At 39.8% G+C, this 19,101-nt stretch overlaps 1 long non-coding RNA gene across 1 annotated transcript; it reads right to left on the reverse strand.

The window, feature by feature from the left end:
- Positions 1-5,952: 5,952 nt before the first annotated feature.
- Positions 5,953-17,093, reverse strand: LOC126911858 (uncharacterized). The gene is made up of 2 exons (XR_007706338.1): positions 16,964-17,093; positions 5,953-6,021 (listed from the first exon to the last, which is right to left on the reverse strand). It is a non-coding gene; the product is annotated as an uncharacterized LOC126911858 (long non-coding RNA).
- Positions 17,094-19,101: the final 2,008 nt, after the last annotated feature.

Genomic DNA, 19,101 nt, shown 5'->3' on the forward strand with positions numbered 1-19,101 from the left:
TTGCCTGATGTAAATAAATAAATAATAAGAAAATCCTTCTCACTTTTTATACAAACATTATATCAACAGCCTATAAGTGTCCACTGCTGACCAAAGGCCTCTTCTCACACGGAGAAGGTTTGAGCATTAATCACCACGCTTGCTCAATGCGGGTTGGCGATTTCAAACTTATAATAAAAAAAAATTAAGCCCAGGTTTCCTCACGATGTTTTACTTCACCGTTTGTCAGTGGTATTCAAATAATCTCAGAAAGTACATATAATATGTAACTTGGAAAAAGTCACATTGGTACTTGCCGTTGGTAGGTTTCGAACCCGCACTCTCATGCATGAAAAGGAACCGCCTTGAGTGTGCTTTTCCACCAGACATGTGCTATGTGGATGGGTTCGGCTTCCACCAATCATATTCTTTGGTACATATATCTTAATACTGATGGAAACGGACTCAGCTATCGATACATAGCATACTCGAGCTGCGCATCTTCCTCGCACAGCCACATAGCTTAGTATCAATGGAATCAGTCACATAGTTTCACAGCTTAGCTATTACATCTTCGTAGCATAGCTACATAGCACATCTCTGGTGGAAAATCACCCTAAATCGCTCCATCGACAGTAGTCCAAAGTAACATAAACAAGAAAAGGAAAGTCAGAGACAGAGACACCGGGCGGGACGCTAGTTTACAATAAAACAAAAACGAAATAAACACAGACTCCTTGCCATTGATCTCTGTAATAAATCAGGAAGTGATTCCAACTGCATAGCGCGGCCATTTTATTTCCTGTTACGTCTGACGGTAGCTCTACCTCTAGGTAGCTGGTAGAGCCGCCGTCACGAATTATGAATGAAACTCTATTGGATTACGATCGAGTACTGAGTTTTAAAACCGCGATAACTTTCAGACTCGATTTGCGAGCTAAGATTTGTATGAAATTGCATTTTGTTAACGTTTTAGCTCGTTTTTAATCCCCGTAGTTGTAGACCGAGGTGCACATTGCAGAGGTGCACATTGCAGAGGTGTATTTTCATTAACTATTAACTAAAAATCACAGAGCTAAGAATCAAGAGCTGAAGAGTTAGCTTCTTTGTTTGTTTATTTGAACGTGCTAATCTCTGGATCTACTGATCCGAATTGAATAATTATATTTGTGTTGGATAGTCTATTTAGCGAGGAAGGCTATAACGTATAAAACACTTCACTACGATCAATTGGAGCGGTGTGAAATGACGCGGAAGTAGCTAATCTACATCTACACTAATATTATCTACACTAATATTATAAAGAGGAAAACTTTGTTTGTTTGTTTGTTTGGTTGTAACGAATAGGCTCAAAAACTACTGGACCGATTTTAAAAATTCTTTCACCATTCGAAAGCTACATTATCCACGAGTAACATAGGCTATATTTTATTTTGGAAAAAAATAGGGTTCCGTGAGATATTTGGATTTTTCGGACACAAACTGAAAAAAAACAACCAAAGAAGTTTCTTATTTTGCGTACGCTGCCTAAACTACAAAAGATAGAACCATAAAATGTTAAAGTTAATTGTAGATCTTATAAATATCTACAAAAAAGTCCGCGACACACTATACCTATCTATGTCGAGTGAGGCACAACAACCACATTTTTATTTAAAAATAAAAATCTTGATTTTTTTGGACTACATTTAAACGCGTTTATTTTACTCATGCTATTAATCTTTATCAAAATAAATTATTTCATCAATAAGTACAGTTTATGTTGATAATATTTGGTCTCTGAATGATTAAAATTGGACGTTTGGTTTTGAAGTTGTGGTCAAATTAAAATATTACGATTTCTGCTGCACGGCCCGTTGCGAAGTGGACGTCGCCAAGGCCAGGGGTGCGCGTGCGGGAGAGGGGTGTTTAGATCTATGAGTAAGGTACCCGCGAGGCTCATATTTAATATTATAAATGCGAAAGTAACTCTGTCTGTCTGTCTGTTACGCTTACGCCGTTACGCCTAAACCAGTAAACCGAACATTTTGATGAAATTTGGTACAGAGATAGAATAAACAACATAGACTACTTTTTATTGCAAAAAAAATAGGAGAGTGGGTAAATAGGGGATGAATGGTCATATGGAAATTCGCCATTTTTAAAACTGTAACATAGGGGAGAGTGGGTAAGAATAGGGGATGAATGATCATATGGAAATTCGTCATTTTTAAAGTTGTAACAGTGAAACTTTGTATTTAGTTACTTAATAGGGAACATAGGCTACTTTTTGTAGCGAATAAAAAGGGTAGAAGGCGTTTTAATTTTGACCAGCAACCACGCGGACGAAGTCGCGGGCAAAAGCTAGTACCTGTATAAAACTCAAGATTTAACACAAAATTATACAAACACAAAACTGCGCAAAAAAAAACCATCTTGTCACATTCACAATAAACATATTTTAAAAAGGAATCACTTTGGTTTCCTATGCACGTCACAGGCGCCCCCTGCCGGATATTCGCAGGAATCAATCAACAGGCGGCGACGAACGGAATTACTAAACGTCTTCACAGAGGGGTAGGCAGAGAGAATACGGTGTGATTGTTAGCAATATTATTGTTACATTTGTTGTTGGATAATCTGATTTTTGTACGCTGCTTGCGGTAAAAATATTCAATATTTTGCGTGTGATTTTATTATTAAAAGTCAGTCGCTGTGTTGTTGGTTAAAAATGTCGTGGTGGCCCGGAGATTTAAGATTAAAAAGACGCCCGCCTCTCATGCGTAAGAGTGCGGGCTCGAAACCTACCAACGGCAAGTACCTACTAATGTGACTTTTACCAAATTACATGTATTTTCTAAGATTATTTAGACTGACAAACGGTGAAAGAAAACATCGTGAGGAAACCTGGGCTTATAATTTCTAATTATTAGTTTGAAATCGCCAACCCGCATTGAGCAAGCGTGATGGTTAATGCTCAAACCTTCTCCGTGTGAGAAGAGGCCTTTGGTCAGCAGTGGACACTTATAGGCTGATGATGTGATGATGGTAAAGGAGATCGGCAAATCTTGGCCTCAACCCGACAAACAAAATACTATGGCTAGCCGCACACACTCAATAATATTGTCAATGCAAGATTGTCAATATCTTCATCAATAAAATGATCCCCGCACACTACACAATATTATTGTCAATTTTTCATGGTACAATCTGACTCAGTCGATCCGCAGCTAGATTCGTGTGCGCACGTTGAACATAATGGAAAGAAAGAAAAAAGTCGTTGCATTGAGTATTGCATAAAGGTGATTGACCAACTTGTATGGGACTTTGGCTATTTTTGAACAAGCACTTCAGCTAATAATATATGTTTGATTTATTAGTTCATATCAGTAAGAATGAAGATACAAACTTAGTTTTGTATCAAGATTTATATTTAGATATTTTTTTACATTTTATTGAAACTGATTATTCATGAAATAAAACATTTTTTTTCTATTAAATTGCATTATTAATCCGATTCATATGTAATTAAAATATGGCCAAGGAACTCGGCAGGTGGATTAATCATTTTCTGGTACCTTGCCCAGCTTAAAAACCAAATAATAGTTATTATATGTGCACATCTACCTACTGTTCTATGACCCACCATGCAGTTGCAGCAATAATGTTTTATGGCTGTCCTGCCTTTAGTATTATTTTCATATAATATATATACAACATATGTTTTCCTACCAATGTGTCTACTTTGTATTTTCCCACGCAATAAATTGGAGTTTCAACACTCACAATGCAAAAGAACAAAGCGAATAATATCTGTCATTTTGACGAAAAACACAACAGATTGACAGCACATTGGCAGCACTAAAGTCAAATTCAAAGCCAACTACTACAAATACTTGGTCTTATCATAACAAATACCAATAAAAATCGATTTTTTTAAAGTACAAATTGATACAAAGTTATTAGCGTCAGACATTTACTAAAATATAAATAAAATTATTGGTAAATTACATTTTTGTTGAGCAGCCTGTTAAAAAATAGCCAGATTTGGACAATCTCCTTTTACTAACTAAAAAAAGGCAATCAAACAAAATCAAACAGCAATTCATAATACGTCCAGGCAGACGGGACGTAAACTTTGTTCGTAGGGAATTATTTTTTTTCTTTACGTCTTCTCTGTGTGTTTACGTGTTTTAATTAATCGTGATACAGATCACGATATGCTTTGCAGGATGTATTCCATAATTCTGGATAAGTTTCCCATGTTTTAATAAACACTGACAAATAGGATTTTTCCGTAAGGGTACTATTATCAACAGTATCAACACTATTTTCGCATTGGATACTGTTTTCGTCTTCCATTTTGAACAAATAACACGAACGTCCGCCTGCCTTGAAATCTTTTCCTCAACTAAAATATTGCCGCGCGCCCGCACACGTCAATATGATTGACAATATCCCTGCCTCCCCCGATATTGACGTGACAAAATCAGAATTTCTGGATATTCTACAATATTATTGAACAATACCGCAATACAGGTCGCACACACACAATATTATTGACAATACGTACTTTATTGACAATATTATTGAGTGTGTGCGGCTAGCCTATGGATTTTCAACGACTGTTATTTGTATTTAGCCGTTTGTAATTAGTTTTCTGATATAAATCGGTAGAAGCCAAATATTTCAGGGTCTTGGGTGATATGACTTGAGTGAAAAAAAAGCAATGAAAAGTAGGTACACCAAAATTGTACAATGCATGTATTTTGTCTGTACTTTAATAACTAAAAATACGCCTCTACTTGACACCACAAGAAATAACATATCCCAAAATAACCACTACATAAAACTTTCAATTTAAAAAACAAGCAAAATACGGGTAAAAATATTATTTTTTCCTTCAAATAGAATCGAAAAAAATCAATACATCTCTCATAATCGAAGCTTGTTTAGAATCTAATCGGGGAACGGAAGTAAATCCCGCGCTCATTTCCCGGGGCGACATCCCGGGACCATCCCGGAGAATTCCCGGGATCGGGGACTTAAATACGTTTGGATTGGCAATTGAATTTCATTGGCGGGGAATCGAATTATGGAAGTTTTATAAGTGAAGGAAGGTCATGGCTAGACGGTTTTTTTGAAAATATGGGTCATGATAGTTGTGGATACAAATCCCCAGCAAAGCGTGGGGATTCTGGCAAACCGCTCTAATGTATGAGAGATAGATATGATGAGAGATGTGCTATGCTACGTTGCTGTGGATGCGTTTGGCTTCCACCAATCATATTCATTGGTACACATAGCTTAGCACTGGTGGAAACGGGTTTAACTAAGATATGTTTTTATATGGAAAGATGCGTGCTATGGATGGCTTCCTTACTATCGATACATCGCATACTCGAGCTGCGCATCTTCCTCGCACAGCTACACAGCTTAGTATCAGTGGAAACGGTCACATAGTTTCACAGCTTAGCTATTACATCTACATAGCTCTACATAGCACATCTCTGGTGGAAAAGCACCGTAAATCCTTAATTACAGAGCCGAGTGGTTGCAAATGCGATTCCCGGGTCGGGCAAAGTATTACTGGACTTTTTTTGGTTTATCGAAAATTTCTCAGTAGCACGGAGTCTGGAATTGTGTCCAGTACCTATATGGCAATAGGCTCACCCCCTATTACATGGGACTTATAACACAAATGGTGAAAAGTGTGTGTACATTGTACAGCGGCATTACGTGCCGTAATGTGCACCTCTGCCTATCCCTTCGGGGATAAAAAGGCGTGACGTTGTGTTATTGTTACGTCTCTATTAAAACATTGATTCGAAATATTCCATCTCTATACTACGTCACATCCGTGTTCTCAATTTGAAACAGCGCACAACAGGGGGTGCTTCCGCTTCCGGCCACGCCTACCGCCCTCCCCACTCCATAGTCTATACTATATGTTGTATCTATAGTCTACACTCCATACTATATCTTACTAATATTACTAGCGACCCGCCCCAGCTTCGCATGGGTGCAATGGTGATATATTATGCATGTATTATACATATAAACCTTCCTCTTGAATCACTCTATCTATTAAAAAAACTGCATCAAAATCCGTTGCGTAGTTTTGACGATGATCGATTATCGCAATGGCTGGGTAACGGCTGCCGTACAATGTGTAGCGGGTTCGATTCAACAATTATTGTCTGTTTTTACGAGTCTAATATTTATTTTAATGGGGGAAAATCATCCAATGACTTCTCCTACCTTTTGCGAGGCGAGAGTGTCAGAAACTTACTGACTAAAAACCACCCCGTTCCTACTCCTGCTTTTCAAGACGGAATCCCGGTAAACCACTAGGCAGTCCGCAGCTCCGGATTTGTTTTTTTTTTACATTTGATCGTTTGAGGTTTGGCCGCTATCTCGCCTGATGGTAAGTGATGATGCGGCCTACGATGGAGCACGTCTGCCCATAAGCAACCTATTCACTCGGGCTTTGAAGACACCCAGGTTATACCCATCAGGAAACACATACTCCCACAAGGAGTTCCACTTCCAGTTCGCACAAGGAAGCTTAGGAAAGGAGAAAGGAAGAATAGGTGGATGATCTTCTTTTATTTTAATTTCGCCTCACACTATCCTGAAGCGAAGCGCTTCGTGCGAGTGGGATATCTACCATTTGTTTCGAGTCTGGGTGTCATGTGTATGTGAACTTGTATGTTTGTAAACGCACACACGACACAGGAGACAATCCTAGTGTGGGGTAAAATTAAAATAAAAGAAGATCGGCCACCTATTCACTCAATATCATCACGCCTCTTTATTGTAGGGGAGCGAACAAATAGCTCAATATATGTAATGAGCTGTGTCATCGCGGTGTAGTACTATTGTGGGGTAGGCAGTGATAGAGGGTCGGTAAACAAATGATTGTTAGGATGGGTGTTCCGCAGGGGTCAATTCTCGGTCCGTTTTTATTTCTTATTTATATTAATGACTTACCTTACCTTGTAAAGGATAACCATGGGATAGTACTGTTTGCTGATGATACCTCTTTATTATTTAAACTCAAACGATCTAAACAAAACTTCTATTTAGGTAAAAGACAATGGACAATTAGTCAGTGATCATGTAAATAGTGCTCTCTCAAAAATAGTACGCTGGTTTAGTGCCAATAACTTGCTACTTAATGAATCAAAAACTAAATGCATTAAATTCACAACACCAAATGTTAGGCATGTCAAAACCAGCGTGCTAATCAAGGGCGGGGAGTTGGACCCTGTAGATTCAGCTATTTTTTAGGTATAACCCTAGACGCTAAGCTACAGTGGGCCCCACATATAGATAAGTTGTCGAAAAGGCTCAGCTCAGCAGCATGATGCCGTTAAAAAAATTAGAAATTTAACTGATGTAAATACAGCGCGTCTAGTATACTTTAGTTATTTCCATAGTATCATGTCATATGGTATTCTCCTGTGGGGGAATGCTGCTGACATTCAGTCTGTCTTTGTGCTGCAGAAGCGAGCCATTCGATCAATTTATAATCTTAGTCCGAGGCATTCTCTCAGGGAACTATTTAAAGAAATTAATATAATGACTGTTGCCTCTCAATATATCTATGAAAATATAGTGTATGCTCATAAAAACATAAAATTATTTAACAAGTACAGTGATATACACAATATCAACACTAGAAATAAAAATAAATATGTTGTTCCTACTACTAGACTTAAGAAAATAAGCGGTTCGTTTAGATGTCAATGTATACGCTTTTACAATAAAATTCCCAGCCATATTCAAAGTTTAAACCTAGGTAAATTTAAAAATATTATTAAAGAAAAACTTTGTAGTAAAGCTTTTTATAAAATAAAAGACTACTTGGAGGATAGTCAGGCTTGGGAATGAACTGCTATAATGTCCACACAGGTCTTGCTGACATGTTTGTAACATATAGTTACATTTTTTATACAATTTGACATTAACATAATTTGACATTGTTTTATATATTTTTTTTCCTTTTATATTTTTATATTTCCTTTTAAAATTGTTAGTTTGAGGACCGTGTGAGACTTTTGCTAGTCATTTTATTTTTAGTAAATTATATTCTGACAGTTTGAGCATTTGTGTGGCCTACCCAAATGTTCTTTTGGTTGGTGTTGTTCGTCGGATCATTCAGCAACAGCCGTCAGCTGAGCTGATTGTAAACTGACACATGCGTGCTGCCATCTGAACAGGTCCGCTCAAACTGCTGTGGTTCTTTCCTCAAAAGACCACTACAGAATCAACTTGCACGGTTCTCCGACATCTTTAATTGATTTTGTCTGGACTTTAAAAGAGACTATGACCTCTGAGTTTGTTTCGGCATTTCTTCTCAGAGTAGTCAGATAGGAAATGCCGGCCTCATCTAGTTATTTAAGAGATTGACGTGTAAAAGTGTTATTTTATAACCTATTTGCAAAATAAATATCATTTATTTATCATTTATCATTTATCATTTGAGTTTCTTGCTCGTTCTTCTCCATTCGAAGCTACATTTTGGAACGAGCGCCTAGCTTCACTGATGGACAGACTGACAGACTATTGTTTATTTCTTTCTTTGTTGACGTTTCAACAGTACCTAAGTGAAATAAAAAAAGGTTTATTTCAGAAACATGTACAAAACTTTTACTGTTGACGTTTCAAAAGTACCTAAGTATGTATATGGTTTAATTGGAATAAATGATTTGACAAACTGACGGACGATTTTATTTCATTTATTAAACTGATCATGTTTAAAATTGTGTTTAAATTTATCAACCACAAATATATTATTAAAGAAATACAGTTAACTGTCGTAACCTTCCTTTTCTATGATATAAGCCAGTAAACGAGCAGACAGATCACCTGATGGTAAGCAATCGCCGCCGCCCGTGGATACTCGAAACACCAGAGGCGTTACAAGTGCCTTGGTGGCCTTTTGGGGGTTAAGAGTTTAAGGGTTTTTGGGGAATCGGGGATTTAGAACACCACGATACACAAAGCAAACATTGTTTTACGTCGGTTTTCTGCTCGGCCGTGGTATCACTCCGGTCGAGCCGGCTCAGCAGTGCTGAAGCATGGCGAGCCTACACTTATTACTTAAACTATTCCGATATTAACGATTTTATATCGAAAACAATTACTAAGGACTGGGTTAAGTAACCATTAAATGACTCTGAGTGCGGCTGTGAGTAAACAATTTAAAGATTTTTAGTAGGAAACTCATCGTTAATAATAATAGGCCATGATAGTTGGTGACAGTCCACTGCTGGACTATGAGCCTCCTCTACATAAGAGGGTTTGCCATAATCTCCGCAGGCAGGCGGGTTGGAGATCGCAGTGTAAAAGGTTCAGGTTTATCAGAGAGCGCTGCTGCACGGCCTCTGTCTATGTTTTCATAGTCGGGTATATGACACCCGTGGGAAGAGTAGGGGTGGTGACAAATATATTCAACTTTGTGATCACTACATAGCTAGTGAAAATTACACATTACTAAAGGAAATCTTGACTCGGTAATCGAACCCAGAACAGTATCACAAGGTACCTACTACATATAACTAAACAAGTCAGTTAACTCCCTAGAGTATATCAGTTAGAAGCGGTTAATATTTAACTAAGCTCTTTGTTAACCCCGCGGGAGTACGGCGTTCGATGCCCGTGGGGTTACATTGTTACATTTAATTCATGATGCATTTAGTTAAACATTTTGTAATGGGATTGTGTTTATGAAAAAGAGAAACAATGGAGTCAAAATCAAAGTTAAAGTCATGTTATTTATCCTATTAAACCATAAATAGGTACTTTTGAAATGTCAACAAATAGAGAAATAAATAATAGTCTGTCAGTCTGTCTGTCAATGAAGCATTTTTTTTTGAGGGGGGAAAATCATCCAATGACTTTTCTCGCCAGGGTGAGGCGAGAGGGAGTGTCAGACTCTTACTGACTAAAAACCATCCCGTTCCTACTCCTGCTTGTCGAGCCGGAGCCCCGGTAAACTTGCTAGATAGTCCGCAGCTCGTGAAACAACGTTTGCGTTGTGTGAATAAGAATCTCCAAAACTACTGTACCGATTTGAATAATTATTTTTGTGTTGGATAGTCCAATATATTATAAGGTAGGCTATAGGATATAAAACATCACGCTACGATCAATAGGAGCCGAGCAGAGCTGATGAAACGCGGAAGTAGCTATTAATAAATTAATAATTGTATTGACACCTTGAAAAAACAAATAGCCGTGAGTTTTCCCATCGAACACCAATAGCTTCACCCCTCACTACAATGCCGGGGCGACGACAGTGTGTACAATGCCACACACATTCACCAATGTTTCCCAAAGATCTGTCATGATGTCATGCTTGCGTTGTGTGAGTGAGGTTACCGGAGGCCCAATTATCTCTTCCAAATCTTCTCAATCCCCGATTCTCCAACAACCTTTAAATTCTTAACCCCAAAAGGTGATGATCGCGATTGCTTACCATCAGGTAAGTGTACCGGCGTAATCCATCGAGTCGGTCAGGCGAGTGAGTGAGCAATATTCGAATTTGGCGTCAAAAATCCGCCATTTTGTTTTTTTATTATTTTGATATATCTAGTGTCACTCTCACAGTAAATACAAATCTAACGACACCTCTCAAGCCAAAATCCTCCTTCAAAAGAAAAGAAGGAGGAAGAAGGGTAAAAACAAGAAATATAAGTTTAACATTTGTTTCAACAAGGAAGCTTTTCTTTTCCTTTCCTATATCCCACATACATTATTTTTCCTTCTTTCTTTTCTAATCATTATTTTATTTCTCGCCCCGATCTTTGAGCACCGTTGCCCGACACAATTAGTTGATGAGTTGCCGCGTACAATGGCGGACACAATGCCCAAGTTACACAATACAAGCTGTTGTAGGTGACACCTAGTTACGGAGGTAGTTTTGTTAGAGGACATACAATAGGTGTTGGTGTTGGGGGCTAATTCTATTTATTTGGTTAGTTTGTGGAATAGATGCATGATTGGCTTTTAATATTTACAATTTCAAATTGTATATGAAAAGCCAAAATACTCGATAGTGGTTTACCTAGCCGTTTTTTTTTGAGGGGAGATAATCATCCTATGACTTCTCTCGCCTTGGGCGAAGCGAGAGAGTGTCAGACTCTAACTAACTAAATACCAGCCCGTTCTTACTTGCTTTTTGAGCTGGAGCCCCGGTAACCTGTTACGTTGACCGCAGCTCCGGATGGGGTAACAGTGCTACTGGGCCCCATCTGTGGTGGTCTAATATCTTTTTGAAACGTACGCGGAACGTAACGCTCCGTACACACGGGCCTGTTTCTGGTCGGGTGGCGAGCTACCGTACTCGCAGTCCACAGGTTCGTGTTTACGGGGACCGGTTTACCTAGCCTGAAAGTCAAACCCAGAACCGCTTGATCGGCAGTTGCCGTTCAATAGTGCCACCCTGATGTACTTGAAAAATATTTTTAACTATTGTCGCATTTGACTAAGCAGAGAGTAAAAGTTTATATAGATTAGACCGAAGAATGAAAAGCATATCAAAATCGGTTCAGCTAATCACGAAATAATCGCGGGCAAACATACACACATACATACATACAGGTAAAACCAAGAACCTCCTTCCTTTTTTGAAGTCGGTTTAAGAACATAATTTTTAACTACCACACTCAGAGACATTTAATGATTGCTTAAACTATTCCTTAGTAACGATTTTGTTCCGAAAACAATTGCTAAGCACTGGGTTAAGTAACCATTAAACGACTGCGTATTTTACAAAAATAATAAGATGAACGCAACCAACCCTTTGCCCGCGGCCGCCCGGTCCAAGCGACCCCCAGCAATAATTCAGTGGCTCAAATCTCTCATCACTTCGCTTGCATTATTAACCCCGGCTATTACACGGGTTGTCGACTTGTGTTCGTCAAATGGATTATGGAATTAAAGGGTTGAATGCTGTGTGATGACTTTTTTGTTTATTGTTTTATGTTTGAAATATATTTTTGTAACGTCGCCCGCCTTGGGTGAGGCGGGAGGGAGTGTCAGACTCTTACGGAACAAAAACCACCCCGTTCCTACTCCTGCTTTTTGAGCCGGAGCCCCGGTAACCCGCTAGACAGTCCGCAGCTCCGGTTACTAAATGCTATTATTACTTTTTGGCTTCCACCAATCATATTCATTAGTACACATAGCTTAGCACTGGTGGAAACACATGCGCATATTCATAGCACTTCTTACTCGCACATACACAGCTACATAGCTCAGTATCAGTGGAAACGGTCACATAGTTTCACAGCTTAGCTATTACATCTTCGTAGCATAGCTACATAGCACATCTTTTGTGGAAAAGCACACTTAGTCCTTGAAACCCCACAGTATTATATTTTTGTCCGTCAAGTCCTTTACTATGGACGTTCACCAGTCTCCTTTCTAATACAATTAAGGCCCAACACTCCATAACACCGCCAGACTAGGTCCGGAGCTGCGGACTACCTAGCGGGTTTACCGGGGCTCCGGCTCGAAAAGCAGGAGAAGGAACGGGGTGGTTTTTAGTCAGTAAGAGTCTGATACTCACTCTCACCTCAACCAATGGTCCCACTCTCCTTAAAAAAGACATAGCACACCTCTCGTTACTATTTAAAATTTATCTTTTAACTTCTGACACTCCCTCTCGCCTCGCCTAAGGCGAAAGAAGTCATGGGATGATTTTGCCCCCTAAAAAAAAGACTTAAAAAACTGTATTGACGTTTCTAAATCAAAATTGACGCGAATCAAACAATGAAGCTCATAATATTATAGCCGCGGGGTGCGAGCGACCCGGGCCCCGCGGGGCTCGCGTCGGCAAACAGAGGGTTAACTAGCTTGCTCTTTTCATTAAAAGCTTTACACTCGTGTATGGCTATGGGAGGAGAGGGTTGAATTAGGCTTAGCGATTTGCAATTGTTTGGATACATCGCGTCTTTTGACGGTAGATTTGTTTATAAGCATTTGTCAATTATTTTGTAGATTGCATGCATTGATCAAATTTTAAATGTGGGCTCGCCATGCTTCGGCACTGCTGGGCCGGTTCGACCGGAGTGATACCACGGCCGAGCAGTACACCGACGTGAAAAAATGTCTGCGTTGTGTGAGTGAGGTTACTGGCGGCTCAATTACCCCCTTTCTAATCTTCTCAATCCCCGATTCCCCAATAACCTTTAAATTCCTAACCCCCAAAAGGCCGGCAACGCACTTGTAACGCCTCTGGTGTTTCAAGTGTCCATGGGCGGCGGCGGCGATTGCTTACCATCAGGTAAAAAATCTAAGCTTTTTGTTTATTACCAAGTAACGGGGGTTAGGTTAGGTGCACAGTAACTGCTGTACTCAGAGTCATTTAATCCAGTCCTTAGCAATTGTTTTCGGAATAAAATCGCTACTAAGGAATAGTTTATAAATTAAATGTCTCTGAGTGAGGCAGAAAGTATCTTTTAGTTAAAAGATGTTTGGTAAAAACCGACAACGACCAATACGGATCCACACAACTCTCAATCCGCTTCTCCCCTGGCCCCAAAGCTAACGTATCATACTACATCAATTATTTGTTTTCCCGGCGAAGTGGCGACTCTCTACAGTATCTACACTATCTACACATTGCTACACAGTGCACAAGGGGTCCAATCGACCCGTGTGTATTTAATTGTTTATGATAGACTCGCTACTTAAGTAGTTTAATGATTCATTTGGCTTCATTAGCGGTTAATATGACTGCTCAGTTCAGGATTTCTAAGTTAAAGTCTAAATTATTTATTTCAAATAAACCAGGAAGGTACTATTGAACGTCAAAGCAAATGTTAAAAATGTCTGTTTGTCGGTTAGTCCTCTAGTTGCTCTATTTGCTCGTTCCAAAGTGTAGATTCGTATGGAGAAGAACGAGCAAGAAACTCCATAGGTTTTTTTTCTTTTTTAATCAGGTTTACAATACAATACCTACATGGTTAAAAAAGTCACATCAACATCCTGTTAAGTGCTGACCAAAGGCCTCTTCTCACACGGAGAAGGTTTGAGCATTAATCACCACGCTCGCTCAATGCGTGGCGATTTCAAACTTATAATTAGAAACTATAAGTCCAGGTTTCCTCACGATGTTTTGCTTCATCGTTGGTCAGTGGTGTCTAACTTAGAAATTACATATAACTCAGGAAACGTCCCAAAATCACAGTGGAATGTTTGTCCGTCAATCAGGTCAAAACTACTGATCGGATTTTGATGGGATTTGGTATACAGACAGGGTATGACTAAACACCACCCGCCCCGTTCCTACTCCTGCTTTTCGAGGCGGAGCCCCGGTAACCCTCTAGGTAGTCCGCAACTTAGCAGCTCCGCAGCTAGGATTAGGCATCAACCCACGAAACTATCCCACGAAAACGCGGGCAGAGCCGTCGGCAGAAGCTAGTAGCCTAATAAAACGCATGACATTTGCTATTTTTAACATCGTAAATTGGTGATCCAACTAGCTGAGTGATTAAACAATCTTTATTTAGCAAATAGATTAGATACAATGAATAATGTTTTTGCAATTCATGTAGATAGGTATTAAAGTTGGGCTGCTAGCGTGCCTTAATTGACTATTCTGTGAAGAGGCTTGATAATTGGTGTAATCGGTTGAGTGACTGCTCAGCACATTGCGGTGGCTAGCTCCGAATCTGCCGTATTATACGGGGCCCCCTGTTTTTTACTTCATTTCCAGAAATTACAAAAGTCCAAATAATTTATAATCAATTCAACTGTGGCAGAGCCATGCTTCGGCACTGCTGGGTCGGCTCGACCGGAGTGATGCCACGGCCGAGCAGTACACCGACGTGAAATAACGCTTGCACTGTGTTTCGTTATGTGAGTGAGGTTACAGGAGGCCCAAAGACTTCTCTTCCCAATCCCCAATTTCCCAACAACCCTTAAATTCCTAACCTCCAAAAGGTCGGTAACGCACTTGCCGTTCGTCTACTCGTTTACCGTCTGATACCATAAAAACCTATATTTTGAAAGGACAATGCCACCAATCTTTATGTGTACTAGACGCGGACTCTGGTTGAGCGGTTAATTCACCATCATCACCAGCGGGAGACAATATACAGCTGGACTTTGAGCCTCCTCTACATAAGACATAGCAGTATAAAAGGTTTAGGTTTACCAAAGAGCGGTGCTATTATAACAATTGCTAAGGACTGGGTTAAGTAACCATTAAAATGACATAATAAATAATACATACATACATACATACATAACCTCACGCCTGTCTCCCATGGGGGTAGGCAGAGACAATGGAACGCCAATTGCCACGGTTCTTACACACTTCTTTCGCTTCATCAACAGTCATCAGTCTTTTCATGCATGCTCGTCGGTTAAAGGTACTTTTAATTTGGCCCTTTTTTAATATATCGCCGATCTGGTATCTACATGTCCGTCTGCTAATTAAATAGTATCATTAAGTATGTAACCCCATCACAACAGGGCAGTAGCTAATGTAATGTCGGACACTCAGTGGACACTCAGTATACACTCAGTATAATGAGTGTGATGAGCTCGCCCGCAGGGAGTGACAATGTGTTGACAGGGCAGTATTTGGTGATGCATGTTTGTGGGGGTTTCTGGGAATAGGGGGTAATGATTCAATACTTAGTAATCGTTGTTTAATGAAGGTATTTGTCAAGTTAAAAGAATAATTTTAGTTTTAGTTTTCAGTTCTTCCATAATATATATAAAAATAAGTCGGGTTTTCCTTCCTGACGCTATAACTCCAGAACGCACGAACCGATTTCCACGGTTTTGCATTCGTTGGAAAGGTCTCGGGCTCCGTGAGGTGTATAGCAAAGAAAATTCAGGAAAAGATTAGAAAACAGGAAAATTCATTTTTCACATAGGTACAGTGCCATCTCCGATACAAAAATAAGCAAAGAAAAAAATTATGAAAATAAAAATGATCCATCTGGTGGCGAAACGAAGTTTGACGGGTTTCCTAGTTTGTCTTAAAATCGAATCGAGAGAGAGAGAGTAACTAAACATACAACGCGTCTACTAGCGTAGTGCGAGGGGGCAGTAAAAAGAAATGTCTTGATCATAGAGTGATCTTGATTTTTCTATAGTCTTATTATTCTCTAGCTTCTGTCACCGGCTTCGCCCGCGTTCTAGGGATTAAAAAGCCTATGTGTTATTCCAGACCATAATTTAGATCCGGATCTGCGGACTAGGCGGGTTTACCGGGGCTCCAGCTCGAAAAACAGGAGTAGGAACGGGGTGGTTTTTAGTCAGTAAGAGTCTGACGCTTCCTCTCGCCTCGCCCAAGACGGGAGAAGGCATTGGATGTATTTCACCCCTTCAAAAAAAATATGTCTCGGTAAATTTTGCTCTAATAGGTATTTAAAATTATTTATTTGCTAGCGTTTATCAGTTTATTTTCTGAAGCTTTTCATTCTAAAGCAGTCTATTGACGCAGGCTGACGTAGGCTGCGCGACATCACCACAAAACTAGTAGAGCTGTTCTCCATTCTCCACGAGCTTTTCTCCATGAATGTACGTGAGTAAACCGTGATTTTAATTAATTTAGAATGTCTCACGATAGTTATTATGAGAGATATTATGAAGAACTAACAAGATATATTATGGTTTCAGTCTTGACAATAAATCTCCCCCTTTAAAATCGAATTACGTCAATTTCTGACCGACGTTGAGGGGTCACCTAAATGTCATTATACCCAAGTGTCCAGTGACACATTAGGGGCGGCGATAGGGTTAGGGACGCTCCACAGGTGGTGCGTGTTGAGTGTTTGTTAATTCGACAAGTGGGTCATTATGACCCCATGTAAGCAGTAACGGGTTAAGTGTTAAGATTGGTACAATTGTTACCACTGAGTTAGGAAGGGTTAAGACAGAGAAACATTCGCATTTATAATATTACTAGCGACCCGCCCCAACTTCGCATGGGTGCAATGGTGATATATTATGCATGTGTATTATACATATAAACCTTCCTCTTGAATCACTCTATCTATTGAAAAAACCGCATCAAAATCCGTTGCGTAGTTTTAAAGATTTAAGCGTACAAAGGGACATAGGGACAGAGAAAGTGACTTTGTTTTATACTATGTAGTGATAATCGTAAGACGCGAATGTTTGTATGTATATTTGTTACTCAATTACGTCAAAACGGCTGAAGAGATCGGGATGAAATTTGGAACATTGGCGGTGGCACGGGCATTAGATCGCTCGATTCCCTGCAACATGGTTGAGTTGGGCGGTGCTGGTGTACGTGTCATGTTCGTGAACGGGCGCTGTCAACTGGGACTGGTCAGCTCCAGGCTGCATTGATTTTGTTGTCCTCAAGGTTATTTTCTTTTTCTATGATTTTGACTAAATATTAGTTTTTACATTGTTCTCACATAGTTGAAGCAATCGAAACAATGTAACCAAGTATCGTATTGTGAACCTGATTGAAAACGAGTAACCTATGGACTTTCTTGCTCGTTCTTCTCCATAGGAATCTACACTTTGGAACGAGCAAATAGAACAACTAGAGGACTGACCGACAGACAGACGTTATGTTTTCTTTATCAGGAAACACAGACTCCGGCAAGGAGTTCCACTCCCTAGCAGTTCGCACAAGGAAGCTTGAAGCGAAGCTACTACATCAATAAATCGACTATCTGTCTCCCCCAACATTTAGTAAAACATCAACAGTATTGGTAAGTAATTGTCACAGCGGGGGGTGTCGCGGGGTGAGGGGTGAGGGGTGTGTGACGTCACGGAGGGAAGCCGACGGTGATCAAACGTCGCCTGGATGTGATGTCTAGGTTAGGGAAGTAGGGTGGCTTTGAGGCGAGTAGTGTGAGGGATATTTCTTAAAATTATTACTGTTTTAATCTATACTAATATTATAAAGCTGAAGAGTTTGTTTGTTTGATTGTTTGTTTGTTTGTTTGAACGCGCTAATCTCCGGAACTACTGGTCCGATTTGAATAATTATTTTTGTGTTGGGTAGTGCATTAATCGAGGAAGGCTATAGGCTATAAAACATCACGCTATGACCAATAGGAGCAAAGCAGAGCGGGTGAAACCGCGCGGAAGTAGCTAGTCTATACTAATATTATAAAGCTGAAGAGTTTGTTTGTTTGTTTGAACGCGCTAATCTCCGGAACTACTATTCCGATTTGAATAATTCTTTTTGTGTTGAATAGTGCATTTATCGAGGAAGGCTATAGGCTATAAAACATCACGCTATGACCAATAGGAGCCAAGCAGAGCGGGTGAAACCGCGCGGAAGTAGCTACTTAGTTTTATTATAACTTTCGTGAGACATACTAAATTAATTATTATGTTATCGGCTTACTCACGTAACTGTTTTAATTGCATGTAATTGTGATTTGTTTCCCTTTTTGGCTGTTTCTATAGGTTTTATTTTTGACTGCACGGTTGGAGCGGTGGCTGGGTAACCTGTAGCCAGGCAAGGTGTAGCGGGTTCGATTACTAGAAATTCGAACTTAGAGTGCTTTTCCACCAGAAATGTGTTATGCTACGTTGCTGTGGATGAGTTTGGCTTCCACTAATTATATTCATTGGTATACATAGCTTAGCACTAGTGGAAACGGACTCAGTTAAGCTATGTTTTTTATAAAGAAAGATACGTGCTATGTATGGCTACATGGCTTCGACACCCGCCCTACTATCGATACATCGCATACTCCAGCTGCGCATCTTCTTCACACAGCTACATAGCTTAGTATCGGTGGAGACGGTCACATAGTTTCACAGCTTAGCTATTAAGCATACAACATACCAGATTTCTGGTGAAAAAACCCTTAGACACTACAGATGGGGCCCAGTAGAGCTGATGCTTGATCTGGAGCTGCAGGCAACGTAACAGGTTACCGGGGCTCCGGCTCAAAGTAGGAGTAGGAACGGGGTGGTGTTTAGTCAGTAAGAGTCTGACACTCCCTCTCGTCTCGCCGAAGTACTATACACGGTGAAACAAATAGGGGGTATACATATCAAGTGCACGGTTTCCAGATAACTTCACAAACGATACGGGAAGGGTTTTTTAAACTCATGTTTTCATGGAACGAATCAAAATTAGGAAGATACTGGTACTAGGCGATCAGATTTGAAGAA

This window comes from Spodoptera frugiperda, chromosome 19 (assembly GCF_023101765.2).
Source record: "Spodoptera frugiperda isolate SF20-4 chromosome 19, AGI-APGP_CSIRO_Sfru_2.0, whole genome shotgun sequence".
Classification (NCBI taxonomy): Eukaryota; Metazoa; Arthropoda; class Insecta; order Lepidoptera; family Noctuidae; genus Spodoptera; species Spodoptera frugiperda.